General features: G+C 38.2%; 1 pseudogene; it reads right to left on the minus strand.

Annotated features, from left to right (window-relative positions):
* Positions 1–3,544: 3,544 nt before the first annotated feature.
* Positions 3,545–15,569, minus strand: LOC137831738 (bifunctional 3-dehydroquinate dehydratase/shikimate dehydrogenase, chloroplastic-like; annotated as a pseudogene).
* Between the last annotated feature and the right edge of the window lie 833 nt (positions 15,570–16,402).

Here is a 16,402-nt window from a genome sequence, read left to right on the forward strand (position 1 = left end):
CCACATAACTCGAATATTTATTCACATATATAGTAATAATTGATAATCAATCAGATATCTTATTTATTTTGAATATCTCTACTAGGCCCCAAAAGACTTATACTCATATATTGTATGTTTTCTCTAGCTCTTACTAACTTGAGTGTTGGAGAATTTTCTGCAGATGAATCTTCTCTTGAACTTCATTAACAACTCAACGATCAACCTTTGGAGGTATAAACCCGACTTCCTAGGAATAACACTTTTCCACCTTGGGAGAGTCACACTCCTTTCCAATAAGAACATTTGGCACCTACCTTGGTAAAAAAATTTCTAAATCACAAAGTTGTATGGTTTTTACTAAAATTCAAACTATCATATTGACTTCATCCAATTTTGAGATGGACCTATCATTTTTAATAAAAAAATCAAATAATTTCTTGTCAAGTCATTTGAAAATAAACTAACATCATAATAACCAGAAGTCACTTGAAAATAAACAATCATCACATCAAATCATAGCAGAACAAATTCGTTTGAAAATAATCATCATCATAATCCAAAGTTGTTTTAAAATAAACAACCATAACATTGGATCACAGTACCAATTCATTTAAAAATGTGAATATCATCATAATCCAAATTCATTTGAAAATAAATGAACATCACATTGGATCACAGTACAAATTTGTTTGAAGGTAAGCAACCATCATCATAATCCAAAGTTGTTTGAAAATAAACAAGTATCACATCATGCCATAGTACAAAGTCATTTGAAAATAAACAATCATCATATTGAATCATAATACAAATTCATTTGAAAATAAGTGACTATCATTATAATCTAAAATTGTTTGAAAATAAACAACCATCACATTTAATCATAGTACACATTCATTTTAAAATAAACGACCATCATCATAATCCATATTTGTTTAAATATAAACAATCATCACATCGAATCATTAGTACAAATTCGTTTGAAAATAAGTGACCATCAAAGTAATTTGAATTCGTTTGAAAATAAACGACCATCACGTCGGATCAAAGTATTACGAAGTCACAACAATCTTATGCCTACAAGTCGTTTGAAAATAAACTACCTTCTCATCCAATGATATTTAAAAACAATCTTGATCAAAGTAATCCATTGAATATTTAAAAACTTAGTTGTTGAACATGAATGCAAATTGAAAAGGAAGAAACAATCAAAACATTTTAAATGCTTCACACAGGAACACTTAGATGTCGTGTATTAGGACAACGTGACATAAAAATTGAAACATCACCCATCAAAAGATGAAACGTCTTGAAGGGGTAAAAAAAAATCATCATTAATATTGAAAACTCCTTACTATTTCACATTGGGAGATACACACATTTCTCTAGAATATGTTCTCTCAACAACATTTATCTTCGCTCAACACATTAAAGTGAGATTTTATGGTGCTCCTTGCTTTAATTTTGCTCAGCGCCAAATTTCTTGTGGTCATCGTAAACTTCCTATGTTGACTCAAATTCTCTTAGCAACTTTTGACTTCTTTTACTGCATCAAAATCATGTAAGCATATGTTAAGAAATTCAAGCAACTTTTATATTTTCAAACATTCTAAATTTCTAAGCTGGTAATAATTATGTTTTGAAAAAAAATAATTAAATTTGTACAAATTAAGTGTTTAAATAAAATATAATACAAGTATTTTTGATACTTATTGGTCATTTTTAACATACTTAACAATCTATTTTCGAAATCACAACTTGACTTGAAAAACAAATTACATTTCTCATATAGAGAGATTTGTGTTCTTTTTCAATAAGAATAATTGAAATAAATATTTTTTATTTTAAACTTTAAATATTATTTTGTTATATATATATATACTAATTTTAAATACATTTAAGATAAATAAATTTATAATATTTTTATTTAATATTTTTTTTAAAGTTTTCAAAACTAAACAAAAAAAATACATTTTTATTATAGATAGATATTTTTCTATTTTTAAAATTAATATTCTTTAAAAATATTTCAGTGTATATATATTTCTAAATTTCTAATTTTTTTTATTAAATTAATTATACTTTATTTTATTTAATATTAATGATTATTTAAAAAACATTGGATGTTGGCAATCATTATAAAAAAGGATATGACTTGAAAAATAAGGAAATGTGTATATAAATAATAAGGGTAATTGATGTAATTAGCTGCATATTAAAAAAATAAACAAATATTTAACATTTTTCTAAAATATATTTTTAATTATTAAAATTATGGTTGAATCTTTAACCCATAATTTTTTTTAAATATTATTTAAAAAAATTCATTTCTTCTTTTTCTTATTAATTAGTGACATCATTTTGACATGAAAAAAGTACTTTAAACATTTATTTAATGATAAAGAAAAGATAAACAAAATGATAAGATAAGAACGAGATAAACATTAATTTCATCCCATATTTGGTAGATACTATAAGAATGAGTAGATAATAATATATTATGAAATGATAATAGTCACAGTTATAGATAATGGTAATGATAGTGATGATTACACTAAGATTGTAGTAACAGTTATGGTTATGATGAAAATGGTAATGATTAAAACAATAATTGATGTTGACTGATATGATAATGATTAAAACATTAATTTTGTTTTTTTATAATCGTTTCTACATTTTATTATCTGTTATAATAATAATTTTTTTAATTATAAATATTTTCTTATCATCATAAAGTGGTATGGCTTGTGTTTCCTTCGTACTCTTATGTCCTTTATTACTGAAGAGGAGTCCTATCATTTTGTGTGTTTATGATATACAATATTAACCATTCTAACATAGTTGTGAACTGAATTCGTTCATGAATGTATCTTTATCTATTTCCAACTCTTTCATTTATTTCAAAAAATATTTAAAAGTAATATTTATTTCAACAACTATTGTCTCCTGCAAAATAAAATTGATTAAGTAGTTCTTATAAAAAAAATTTAAGTGTAAAGTTATCAACAAACAGATTCTAAAGATATAATAAATCTTAAGTTTAATTTAATTTTATAAAATTAATTCGAAATTTGTACTCACATATGTCACCTATATCTTTATTTTCAGTTGATATAAGATTCAAACAAACACCTAATTTAATTTATAGCATAATATTTATATTATTGATAATAGAAAAACATGATAATATTTCACAAAACATTTATTTATTAAATTAAATATATTTTTTTAATTATAAAATATAATGTTTTCTTAGAAGAAAATTAAGTTGAATGATACCATCTCAGTAGGAAATTATGCAAAATTATTTAAGGTAAAGTGTTGGTAAATTCATATTTGTGAATTGATGTACTTTGGAAAAAGAAATACAGAGAGAGAAAAAAAGACGTAAAATTAATAAAAAAAAAGCTTAACTCCATTAATAACATAAATAAATAATCTCATACTTGAAGATCTTTTTAGGAAAATAAAGCAAAACTTGCGTAAAGGGGTGTAATCTTAGGCCATCCTGATGAAGAACACCACATCACATGCAAGAGCTGAAAAACTTCTGAAACAACTGGTGTTGATGTCTAAGACATTAAATATTTACTTCTTTTTCATTAAACTCATAGAAAAGATTAACAATTAAAAGACAATATATTTCACTTCCTGTATATTTTTCTTAGAAAAAATAAATTATGAAGAAAAAAACAATACAGGAAACATTCTGGTTCTTCGATAAATGAGATGTGATGCACATGAATTTCTTGGAAGGAGCAGCCTCCACCAATTGTAGGATCAATTTATGGAAGCAACATCTTCAAAACTTGGATAAAACAATTTCTCGCATTAACTCTTTAGGGGCTGCACAGAGAATAAATGAGATCAGAGAATTAACTTTACACCTAATTCATATATTAAACTGAACTATTACACCTAATTAAATTGCTATGCCGTAATTAGAATAGTATATAACTGAGTTAATCTTTACCTAACAAACTACTAAGTTAAACAAAAATTCATTTATTCTTTTTCATTTTCAAGTGGTGCTGGCCGATAGTGAATATTTGTGGTTGAGGTAATTTTTGTGGTGTTTTTCATTTTTTTAAAACCATAAAACAAAACAAACAAAAAATGTGCAAAATGAAGTTAAATCTCAGAAAAAAAATATCTTCTCAATATGAAATGTCGAATACAACGAATATTTCCATCAATTTAATGTAGAATACAACGAATATTTTCGTCAACTCTTTCATATATGTTCAAATGATGGAACAACTCTTTTAACCATCGAGAGATATGAGATGCAGGTGCACCTAGTGTTATTTAAAAATGTAAAATTATTTAAAAAAAATAAAAATTAAAACTGATTTTTTACAATTATTGTGGAGTTGCAAGGAAAGGTACTGTGGTGATAGTAGTGGTGGTGGAAGAATTTGTCCCTTATTTCTAATCTATATGAAGTATAGGCTTTGGGAAAAGAATAATAATTTGATTTTTAATCGATAGGGGTCATGGATTGGATTTTTAATTCTTTAGGGGCTGCACAGAGAATAAATGAGATCAGAGCATTAACTTTACACCTAATGCATCTATTAAACTGAACTATTACACCTAATTAAATTGCTATACCGTAATTAGAATAGTATATAACTGAGTTAATCTTTACCTTACAAACTAGTGAAAACAAATGTCCATTTACGTATTTATATATAAGGAAATTGATCTTATATGAAAATAATCATTCCTTCTCCTAAACTCTATACTTTTTTTAATACGTTTCTAAGTATGGTGGAGAGTGTGATATCTTCTTTTTCATTTTTAAGTGGTGGTAACTCGTTGTGAACGCTTGTGGTTGATATAAGTTTTGCAGTGTTTTTATCGATTGTGGTTTTGTTTGCTTTTATTTTTTATTTTTTTGGAAACCACAAAACAAAAGAAAACAACAATATGCAAAAATGAAGTTAAAACTAAAAAAAAAAAATCTTCTCATTAGGGAATGTCGAATACAACGAATATTCCTGCCAACTCTTTTATACATGTTCAAATGATAGAACTACTCTCTTAACGAAAGGGAGGTATGAGATGCATGGTGCACTTGGTGTTATTTAAAATGTTATTTAAAATGTGAAACCATGTTTCATTTAAAGTTATTTTAAATTTTAAAAAGATTAAAACAGATTTTTTACAATTATTATGAAATTATTATGGAGGTGAAGTAGGGGTGGCCATGGATTGGATTTTTCAAAATCCAATATAGATCTAATCCAAATCCAAATAAATAGATTGGATTTAAAATCCATATCCATTTTAACTAGATCAAATTTAAATAGATTTTTTAAAAATCCATTTAAAGTGGATTAAATCTAGATTCAATCCATTTTGTTAATTAGATTAAATTCACTTTGTCAATTACATTAAATCTAGTTTGATATGGATACAAACTAACTTGGCTCGAACTGCGCTTAAGCCGACTTAATCTCAATGCGGACCAACTCAGTTCAACATCGACCCGGGCTTGGACGACTCAACATCAGCCCGAGCCCAGACGAATCAACATCGACCCGGGCCCAGACTACTCAACATCGGCCCGGGCCCGGACGACTCGACATTGGACCGGGCACGAATGACTCGACATCGACTAGTACCCGGATGACTCAACATCGGCCCGGGCTTGGAAGACTCGACATCGGCCTTGACCTGGACGACTCGACAACGACCTTGGCCCAGACGACTCGACATCGGCCCTGGCCCAGACGACTCGACATCGACCTCGGCCTGGACAACTCAACATTGGCCTGGGCCGGACGACTTGACATCGGCCCGAGCCCGGACGACTCAACAATGGCCAAGCCTGAATGATTAGACATTGGCTCGAGTCTGTTCGACTCACATGGGCCCGGGCCCGCTTGGCTTGACATGAGTCCGGGCTCGCTCGACTCGACATTAGACAGGGCCCAATTGACTTGACCTCGACATCGGGCCGAGCCCGGACAACTCGACATCGGCCCAAACCCGGACGACTCGACATCGACCCGGACCCACTATGCTCGACATTAGCCAGGGCCCATTCGACTCGACATAGACACAGGCCCGCTCCACTCGACATCGGCCCGAGCCTGTTCGGCTCGACACCGGTCCACGCACGGGAGACTCGACATTGGCTTGGGCCCTCTCGGCTCGACATTGGTCAAGGCCCAATCGACTCGACTTCGGCCCGGGAGACTCGACATCGGTTTGTGCCCGTTCGGCTCGACATCGGCCAGGGCCCAATCGCCTTGACAACGACCCGTGTTTGCTCCACTCAACATTGACTCGGGCCTGTTCGGCTCGACATCGGCTCGGGCTTGCTCAACTCGACATTGACCTGGGCCCGTTCGTCTCGACATCGACCCAGGTCCGGACGGCTCGACATCGGCCCTGACACGAGAGAGTCAACATTGTTTCGGGCCCGCTCGGCTCGACATTGGCCCGAGCCCAATCGGCTCAACTTCGGCCCGGGACACTCGACTTCGGCCCAATCCACTTGACATCAGCCAGGGCCCAATCGCCTTGACATCAACCCTGGTTCGCTCCACTCGACAACGACCTGTGCCCGTTCAGTTCTAAATCGGCCTGAGCCTGGGAGATTCGACATTGGCTCAAGCCCAGACGACTCGACATTGGCCCGGGCCCAAATGACTTGACACCAGCTTGGGCCCGGGAGACTCGACATTGACCCGGGCCTGTTCGGCAAGACATCGACCCGAGATTGCTCAGCTCGACATTGATTTGGGCCTGTTTGGCTAGTCATTGGCTCGAGCTCGGTTGGCTCGATATTGGCCCGCGCCCAATCGACTCGACATCAGCCCAGGCCCGGGCTACTCGACATTGACTCGGGCCTGTTCGGCTCGACACCAGCCCAGGCTTGCTCAACACGACATTAGCTTGGGCCCGTTCGGCTTGACATTGACCCGGGCACGGGAGACACGACATTGGATCGAGCCCGCTCGGCTCGACATTGGCCCGGGCCATATCGGCTCGACTTCAGCCCGGGAGACTCGACATCAGCTTGTGCCTGTTCGGCTTGACATGGGCCCGGGCCCGTTCGGTTCTACATCGGCCCCGGCCTGAGAGATTCGACATTGGCACGGGCCCGATCGGCTCGATATTGGCCCGGGTCCAATCGACTCGACATCGACCCAGGCCCAGGAGACTCGACATTTACTTGGGGTCGTTCGACTCGACATCGACCCGAGCCCAATCGACTCGACATCAACCAAGACTGAGAGACTCGATATTAACTCAGGCTCGTTCGACTCGACATCGGCCATAGCCTGGTCGGCTCGATATCGACCCGCGACCAATCATCTCGACATCGGCCCAAGCCCGGGAGACTCGACATTGACTCGGGCCAGTTCAGCTTGACATCGGCCCGGGCTTGCTCAACACGACATTGTCCTGGGCCCGGACGACTCGACATCGACCCGGACCTGCTTTGCTCGACATTATTTAGGACCCATTCGACTCGACATAGACACAAGTCCGCTTCACTCAACATCGGCCCGAGCTCGTTTGGCTCGACATTAGCTCGGGCCCGTTCAGCTCGATATTGGCCCGGGACCAATCGACTCAACATTGACCCAGGCCCAAGAGACTCAACATTGACTCAGGCCCGTTCGGCTCGACATCGGCCCGGGCTTGCTCAACTCGCAATTAGCCTGGGCCCAATCGACTTGACATCGGCTTGGGTCCGGGAGACTCGACAATGACCTAGACCCGTTAGGCAACACATCGGTCCGGGATATCTCAACTCGACATTGACCTGGGCCCGTTTGGCTCGACATTGGCCCAGTCCCGGACGACTCGACATTGGCCCGAGACCAATCAACTCGACATCGGCCCAGGCCTGGAAGACTCGACATTGACCCGGGTCTGTTCGGCTCGACATTGACTCGGGCCCGTTCGGCTCGACATCGACCGTGGCCCGGACGACTCGACATTAGCCCGGGTCCGCTCTGCTCCACATTAGCCACAGTCCATTCGACTCGACATAGACACAGGCCCGCTCCAGTCCACATCGGCTCGAGCCCGGCTCGACATCGGCCCAGGCACGCGAGAGTCGACATTAGCTCAGGCACGCTCGGCTCGACATTTGCCCGAGTCCAATCGACTCGACTTCAGCCCGGGAGACTCGACATTGGCTCGGGCCCGTCGGCTCGATATTGGCCCGGGACCACTCCCTCGACATTGACCTAAGTCCGGGAGACTCAACATTGAGTCGGGCCCGTTTGGCTCGACATCGGCCCAGGCTTGCTCAACTAGACATTGGCTTGGGCCTAATCGACATGACATCGGCCCGGGCCCAATCGACTTGACATCGGCCTAGGCCTGGGAGACTTAACATTGACCTGGGTCCGTTTGCAAGACATCGGCACAGGATTGCTCAACTCGACATTGACCTGGGCCCGTTTGGCTTGACATTGGCTCAGGCTCGATCGGCTCGATATTGGCCCGAGACCAATCAACTCGACATCGGCCCAAGCCCGAAAGACTCGACATTGACTCAGGCCCGTTCGGCTCGACATAGGCCCGAGCTTACTCAACTCGACATTGGCTTGGGCCCGTTTGGCTCGACATCAGCCCAGGCCCGAACGACTCAACATCGGCCTGGGCCCGCTCTGCTCAACATTAGCCAGGGCCCATTCGACTCGACATAGACACATACCCGCTCCACTCGACACCGGCCCGAGCCCGTTCGGCTCGACATCGGCTCAGGCCTAGATGACTCAACATCGGAATGGGCCCGCTCTGCTCGACATTAGCCAAGGCCCATTCGACTCGACATAGACACAGGCTCGCTCCACTCGACATCGGCCCGTGCACATTCGGCTCGACATTGCCTGAGCTCCATCGACTCGACTTCGGCCCGGGAGACTCGATATCGATCTGTGCCTGTTCCTCTTGACATTGGCCAGGGCCCAATCGCCTTGACATCGACCTAGGTCCGCTCCACTCGATAATGCCCCGAACCCATTCGGTTTTACATCTGCCTGAGCCTAGGAGATTGGACATTGGCTCGGGCCCGGTTGGCTCAACATTGGCCCGGGCCCAAATGACTTGACATCGGCCTGGCCCGGGAGACTCGACATTGACCTGGGCCCGTTTGACAAGACATCGGCCCGAGATTGCTCAGCTCGATATTGATATTGGTCTGGGCCCGGTCGGCTTGATATTGGTCTGGGCCCAATCGACTCGACATCGACCCAGGCCCGGAAGACTCGACATTGACTCGAGACCATTCAGCTCGACATCGGTTTGGGCTTGCTCTGCTCGACATTGAACCTGGCCCAATCGACTTGACATCGACCCAAGCCTGCTCTAATCGACATCAGCCCGGGCACAAGAGACTCGACAATGGCTCGGGCCCGCTCGGCTCGACATTGGCCTGGGCCCAATCGGCTCGACTTCGGCCCGGGAGACTCGACATTGGCCTGTGCCCGGGAGACTCGACATCGGCCAGGGCCCAATCGACTTGACATCGACTCGCATCCGCTCCACTCGACATCGACCCGAGCCCGTTCGGTTCTACATATGCCCGGGCCTGGGAGATTCGACATTGGCTCGGGCCCGGACAACTCGACATTGGCCCAGGCCCAATCGACTCGACATCATCTTGGGCCCGGGAGACTTGACATTAACTCGGGCCCGTTCGACAAGACATCAGCCCGGGATTGCTCAGCTCGACATTGACCTGGGCCCGTTTGGCTCGACATTGGCTTGGGCCCGGTTTGCTCGATATTGGCCCGGATCCAATCGACTCGACATCGACCCAGGCCCGGGAAACTCGACATTGACTCGAGCTCGTTCGGCTCGACATTAGCCCGGGCCCAATCGACTTAACATCGACCCAGGCCCGGGAGACTCGACATTGACTCGGGCTCGTTCGGCTTGATATTGACTCGAGCTCGTTCGGCTCGACATCGGCCCGGCCTTGCTCAACTCGACATCGGCCTGGGCCCGTTCGGCTTGACATCAGCCCAGGCTCGAGAGACTCGACATTGGCTCGGGCCTGCTCGGCTCGATATTGGCTCGACATTGGCCCAAGCCCAATCGACTTGACATCGACCCTGGCACGGGAGACTTGACATAGGTCCGGACCCGTTCAACTCGACATTGACCTGGGCTCTTTTGGCTTGACATCGACCCGAGCTTGTTCGGCTCAACGTTGGCCTGGCTCGTTCGGCTCGACATTGGCTCGGGTTTGCTCAGCTCGACATTGGCCCGGGCCAGCTCGACTCGAAATCTGTCTGGGCCCACTCGGCTCGACATTGACCCGGATCCGCTCGGCTCGACATTGGCTAGATTGTCTTGACTTAACTTGGATCGGGCCAAGTCAAAATCCATCCCAAAATGCAATTTGGATAATTCAAAAATGTATCCAATCCATATCCAATTAAATGGATTGGATTTAAAATCCAAAAATATGGATTTGGATTTGAAATAAATCCATTTAAATGAATTAAAACTAATATGGATATGAATAATTATGGATGAGATTTTGTAATTTGGATTTTTTTTCTTACTTATGTGCAAGGAAAGTTCGGGTGGTGATAGTAGTGATGGTGGAAGTATTTGTTCCATATTTCTATTCTATACGAATTATAGGCTTGTGAAAAGAATATTAATTTGATTTCTAATGGATATTAAATTCAAATTTCTTGTAAAGTTTAAAAAAATGAACGCTCATGTAAATAATATTACTTACCTAAACTATTGAGATCTTATTGTAATTTTCTCTATATAGCTTTTATATTACTCAAATAAACAAAAATTAAGAATTTTGAATTTTAGAGTGCAAATGAATAACTAAAAATAGAGTTGAGGGATAAAAAAAAGGTTCCGTGAAAAGAGAAAAAGAAGATTGTACCTTCTAGGCCGGTGAAAAGATTAAACTGACCAATAGCTTGCCTTAGGAACATTTCTACTCCACCCACAGTTGTTGCTCCTGCACCATCTGCTTCCTTCAGTAATCTTGTTCTTCTTGGTGTATATACAGCATCAAACACTAACCAGTAATCTTCCAAAGTTCCCTTCAAGAAGACACAAGCAACAATAACTAAACTCACATCAAACATTTTTTTAAGGACACAACTAAGAGTGCATTCCTTGAATGCTTGTGCTACATTTCTTTATTAGAAGTGAAGTTTCATTTTCATAACTTATGTTAACTTTTAATGAAAACTTTAGTCAAGCAGATCAATATAACGAGGTTTCAATTCTGAATAGAAAATAACACTAAAAATCTGCATCTGTGTTTTTGTCCTAATTTATTTGAATAAAGAGTGTAGAACCTCTGCCACCGGAATTCTGTCAGTATTTGGATGCATTCCTACAGGTGTTGCATTTGCAAGAATTGCCCCTTTCTCTGGCTGAAAGTTGACCAACTCTTTGTAGGGCTGAGCCTCACCAGATACAGCACAGGCAAGAGATTTTGCTCTGTCTTTTTAAACAAATTAGAGAATAAGAAAACATTTGTCAATGCAAAATTGATAAGAATAACATACAGAATAACATAATAAAAGCCCTTGACCAAAAAAAAAATGAAGAAACTCCAGGACAGAGGAAAAACAATTCACTGTGTTGAAGTTTGGTATGAGATAAATTCTAAGGAGCATAGTATTAAGAAGTAGAAGTGTAACTCAATCTTATAAAACTGACTCATAAGATCTAACCAACACTGATTAGGATAGACTCTAAATAACTTTGATATTATATTAACAAGTGAGATTTCTAATACATATATTATATGAAATATCCTTATGTGGGATTTCTAATACATAGTTCATATTAAAACATAGCTCAATAGCATGATTGTATGCCACAATAAACCCAAAAACTCTAAAATATTTCTTCACCAAATTGGTCTTGCTGTGAATTTCTCAGACCGGGCCAAGAATCAGGAACACAACAATAGCAAACATAGCCCCTAGATCTAGTGCAATTAACTGTTAACTTCGTGAAAAATCAGTGCATGCAACATCAAGGTATCAAACTTGATTGATCAAAGGAAAATTAAATTTATTATACACAATATATCCCTTATTTCTTTACCAAAATCAATGTCAAATATTACTAGACGAGCTCCTCTGCTTTTAGCACCAAATGCCAGTGCTTTCCCTGCACCTCCCGCACCAACTAGCACAAACAATCGACCCGCGAGGGGTGAACCTAAAGATGCTCCACCATCATTGCAACCATGTTCTGACAAAAAATTTATTCAAGGAATCGGTAAAATAGTATCAGTAAATTGAAGGAATTGAAAAAGTTTACAAGACTTAGATCAATCTATTTATATCCTTGTCAAAAAAAATCTCAAATCAAATAACAGCATATGTAATTTTCTCGTAGAATTTTAAAAAACTGAAATAAGCATAACAGTGGAGGAGATTTACCAATGAGTGCATCCTCAATTGCAGCAATTGCAGCCTCACAATCTGTATTATAACCAACCAGCTTCCCATCTCCTGGTCTCCTTATGATAGTATTAACAGCTCCTATAGACTGGTGGAACATGAAATGAAACAATTTGATCATGCATTACTAAATATTCATTACATGGAAGAACAACCGCATCATAATAAGTCCATTTCAATGGAGCACCATTAGCTTCAACTAACAGCATACGTTACAACATTAATTTTCTTTGAACTAATTTAGACAGACTAATCTTTCAGAATAACATCAGAGTCCAACTCTTACAGAAAAATACATAAAAACTATCAGTTAATGCATGGAAGACATACTTTCCAATTATGTTTATATTCCCCACCAAAACATTTGGTCATGTGTTGGAGATCACGTTAACTAAGATAAAGACATTTCATAGTATATAAGTGGATGTAAATTTTACCTTATAAGTCGTTTTATAAAGTTGAGTTAAACTTGAAATACACTTTTTTTTTAACATCATGGAATCAAGTTACTGGGAAATAATGCATTGATGAGTGCATAATAAACTGAAGGAATAGGTAAGAAAGAACAAACATAATATATATGTCAGCCCAGGTGTTCCAGTGAGCAAGATTATCTTGAGGCAAAACCTTGAGACGTTGACCATGGAAAAAATTGAGTGACTTGAGCCAAAGTTTTTTAGTTTATATCTTAGAAGAGAGAAGAAGTACTATGGAAATACATGTTCAGCCATGATCTTGGTAAAAGACCAGCACCATGGAACATTTCCATATGTTGAACGAAAGAATAAAACCTGAGCAAGTGGATGGAGTTCATCGCAGAACCTTAGAACTTCTTCCTTATAGGGAATTCCAACACTGCAGTACAAAAGTAGATGAGAATTTTCCAAATAAGAAGCGATAACAAAACTATTAAACACAATCATTCATGTTAACCGCAAAGTGAAATATATGATTCCAAGTTGTAAGTGGATTAATACCAACATGTGACATACCTAAAACCACTAAAATCAGGGCTTGGATAGGTGCTAAAGAATTCTTTAAGATCGTCAACAAACATGGGGACATAGATTCCATTGTAGTTTACATGTCTGAAGGAAGGATTATGCAATATAGGGCCTTTGCTGTGGCTAACTGGTTTTGAGATGAGCCCAAAAACTTTAGTATCTTCATTTACACGCTCCAATTTATAGGCTTCCTTGAGACTTTCAAGAGAAGGCATACCAGGGATTGGATTTCCTGCCAATGATCCATAGACAAAGAACCCACCAAATTTTGGACTTAGAAGGTGGCTTATCAGTCCTCTTTCTCCAACAGAATAAGCAATCAATGGTACCTGCAGATTCTTACCAGATCAGGAAAACATTATAAAATACAAACAGAGAATGAGAAAATTAATTTTACTATAACACAAAAAGATTGAAAAGATCTGAACAGAAGAGTCTTGGTTGTCAGGTTTCCATCTTTTTACATTAGAAACATCCTTCTTTACAAAAATCATTCAATTCCACACTTAAAGAAACCAAGAAAACAAGATTCAGAAAAAAGAAAGAAAAAAACTCATGCCTGACAATGGGGAAACAAGCTAAATATTCTCATAACTTCTGTTATATCAGCTGCATGTGTAACAAGTTTTATGATATCTGATCCAGTTGCTTGCATGAGTGCAACAAGTTGAAGGAGTTCTTCTTGCGTAGGGGTGATGTCATCCACATAGCAAGAAACAATTATTTTTCCATGACTGTTATGATTTCTCCTATGTTCAACCAAGGTAGGAAGACAAGAAGCTTCCTGAACAGCCATACAGTGTAAGTAAAGGAGACATTACATGTATATATACAGTTAACTGTCAATGATAAGCACCCAAGTGGGATGTTACTCTCTACATGCCATGGCCAATCTAAAATGCACACGTGATAGGCTTATTTCAAAGATATCATGATGCAATGGGTGCTATATATTTACAAATGTATTCAAGTTCTTATAACATAATAAATATATAACTGCAATTATATGGATGACAATTAAAATTACATTTATTAGATATAATAAACTTTTATAAATCATTCTCATAATAAAATTTGTGCTTCACAATGTTGTAGATCTCACATCGACTAGAGATAATGACATTTCATAGTATATAAGTAAGTACAAACCTCACATCATAGACCGGTTTTATAAGATTAAGTTAGACTTAAATAATATGGTATCAAAGTCATTTAGATCTATCTTAACAAGAGTTTGTTGGTTTTATTAAGCCACCAGCTATCAAACCCCCCTTAAATATATAGTGTCATGCATGAGTTGGAGGGTCTCAACGTGAGGGAAAGTGATAAAAGATAAAGGACATTTTATAATATATAACTGGTACAAACCAACACTTATAAGCGGATTTTATAAGGTTATCAATCTCGAAAAGCTCTATCACTCTCATATAACTTCTTCAATTTCCCGTAGAAAACAATATCCAATGCAGAAAAAACTATACCTTCAGCTCAACCTCTATGAAATCAGCCCCCAATTCCACAGCTAATTGCAAGGCTTCCAATCGCATGATCTCATCGCCTTTGTGCAAACTACCTCCCCATGTTGGCCTTCAAACAAGTAAACAGAACAAACACGTTGAATGCAAAAGATTAAGAGTGTGAAAGAAAGATACAGACACTTGACCTTACAAGCAAAGAGTAAGATCTGAAAGCAGGATAAGTTTGTAGTAAAGTTAAAAAATTGACTATGAAAATAGATGATAATCCTATCATACTAAAACAAAATTATTAAAAGAAACATCTGAAGTGAGATGAATGACCTGTGAGCAATAAGCAAGGGTAGTGGCTTATTTTGGAGGATGATTTTGAGGTGAAGAAGAGGGTGGAAGTTGGTGATGCAGTCCAACCAAACCTCCACAGCATCAGCACCTTCTGTCTTTGCATGTTTCATGTCATTCAAATCTGCTCAACAGATACAGATTGTTGTTGAGTTGTGATTGGAGCACAAATGTTGCATACTTGGTTAGCACTACCCATTTGTTTAGATTTCTGAAACAAGTCAAGAACAAGAACTACACAGGAGATTAATTTGTTAAGAGAAGCAAAATGAAGAACAAGATCTCTCAGTGAGGTAAGTAGTTATCTCAAGCTGACAGGGCTCCACCTGTATTAGATAGAAGTTATGATTTTAAAACTAAATCTGCTTCAACTACCTCTTTCAGTCTTTCACAAGTCACAGGTTTTAAACCAATCAGATGAAACTTGTTAAATAATAATATTACTATTTCATTTATCCTATTATTCTGTTAACTAAATTTTTAAATTTTTAAAATATTAAATAATATAACTTATTTTTTAACATCATTTTAAAAGTATACAGAAGTAATTTAAAGTTTGAAAGTGTAATAAAGACATTAAAAAATGTAAGTTAATTTACTAAAAAGTTTGGCCTGGAATATTTATTTGAAATAAAAAACTGCTTTTAATGTAAAAAATTATTTTGTAATACTATCATCTAGAGTTTTATGGAATAGGCACTCACAATAAAAAAATTGGGTGAATAATATTTATTTGAAAAAAAACTGCTTTTAATGTAAAAATATATTTTGTAGTACTGTCACCTAGAGTTTTATTTAAAAATCAAGGTCTTACATTTATAGTCATGCTAACATTCTTCAAATGTAAAAATTATAAGATTCAAATCTTAAATTTATGACCCCTCCAATAGAGATGTTTTAATAAATTCTTATACCTTAACTAGCCATTACTTTTTCATATAGTTCCTCTTAAAAGTTTTATTTTGGTTCCTATAGTTTATTGATATCCTTTGAGTAATGAATTGTAAACATATTCTTATATTTTCATTAACTGTTCTGTTTGGACCAAAAAAATAATGGGAGTTATGTTTGCATTTTGGGAACTAATTCAAATTAGAACTGTGCACAAAATAGTACTTTTAAATAAATAAATATATATATAGTAATAAATTGTGTTAGATTCAAT

This window comes from Phaseolus vulgaris, chromosome 6, assembly GCF_000499845.2.
Source record: "Phaseolus vulgaris cultivar G19833 chromosome 6, P. vulgaris v2.0, whole genome shotgun sequence".
Lineage (NCBI taxonomy): Eukaryota > Viridiplantae > Streptophyta > Magnoliopsida > Fabales > Fabaceae > Phaseolus > Phaseolus vulgaris.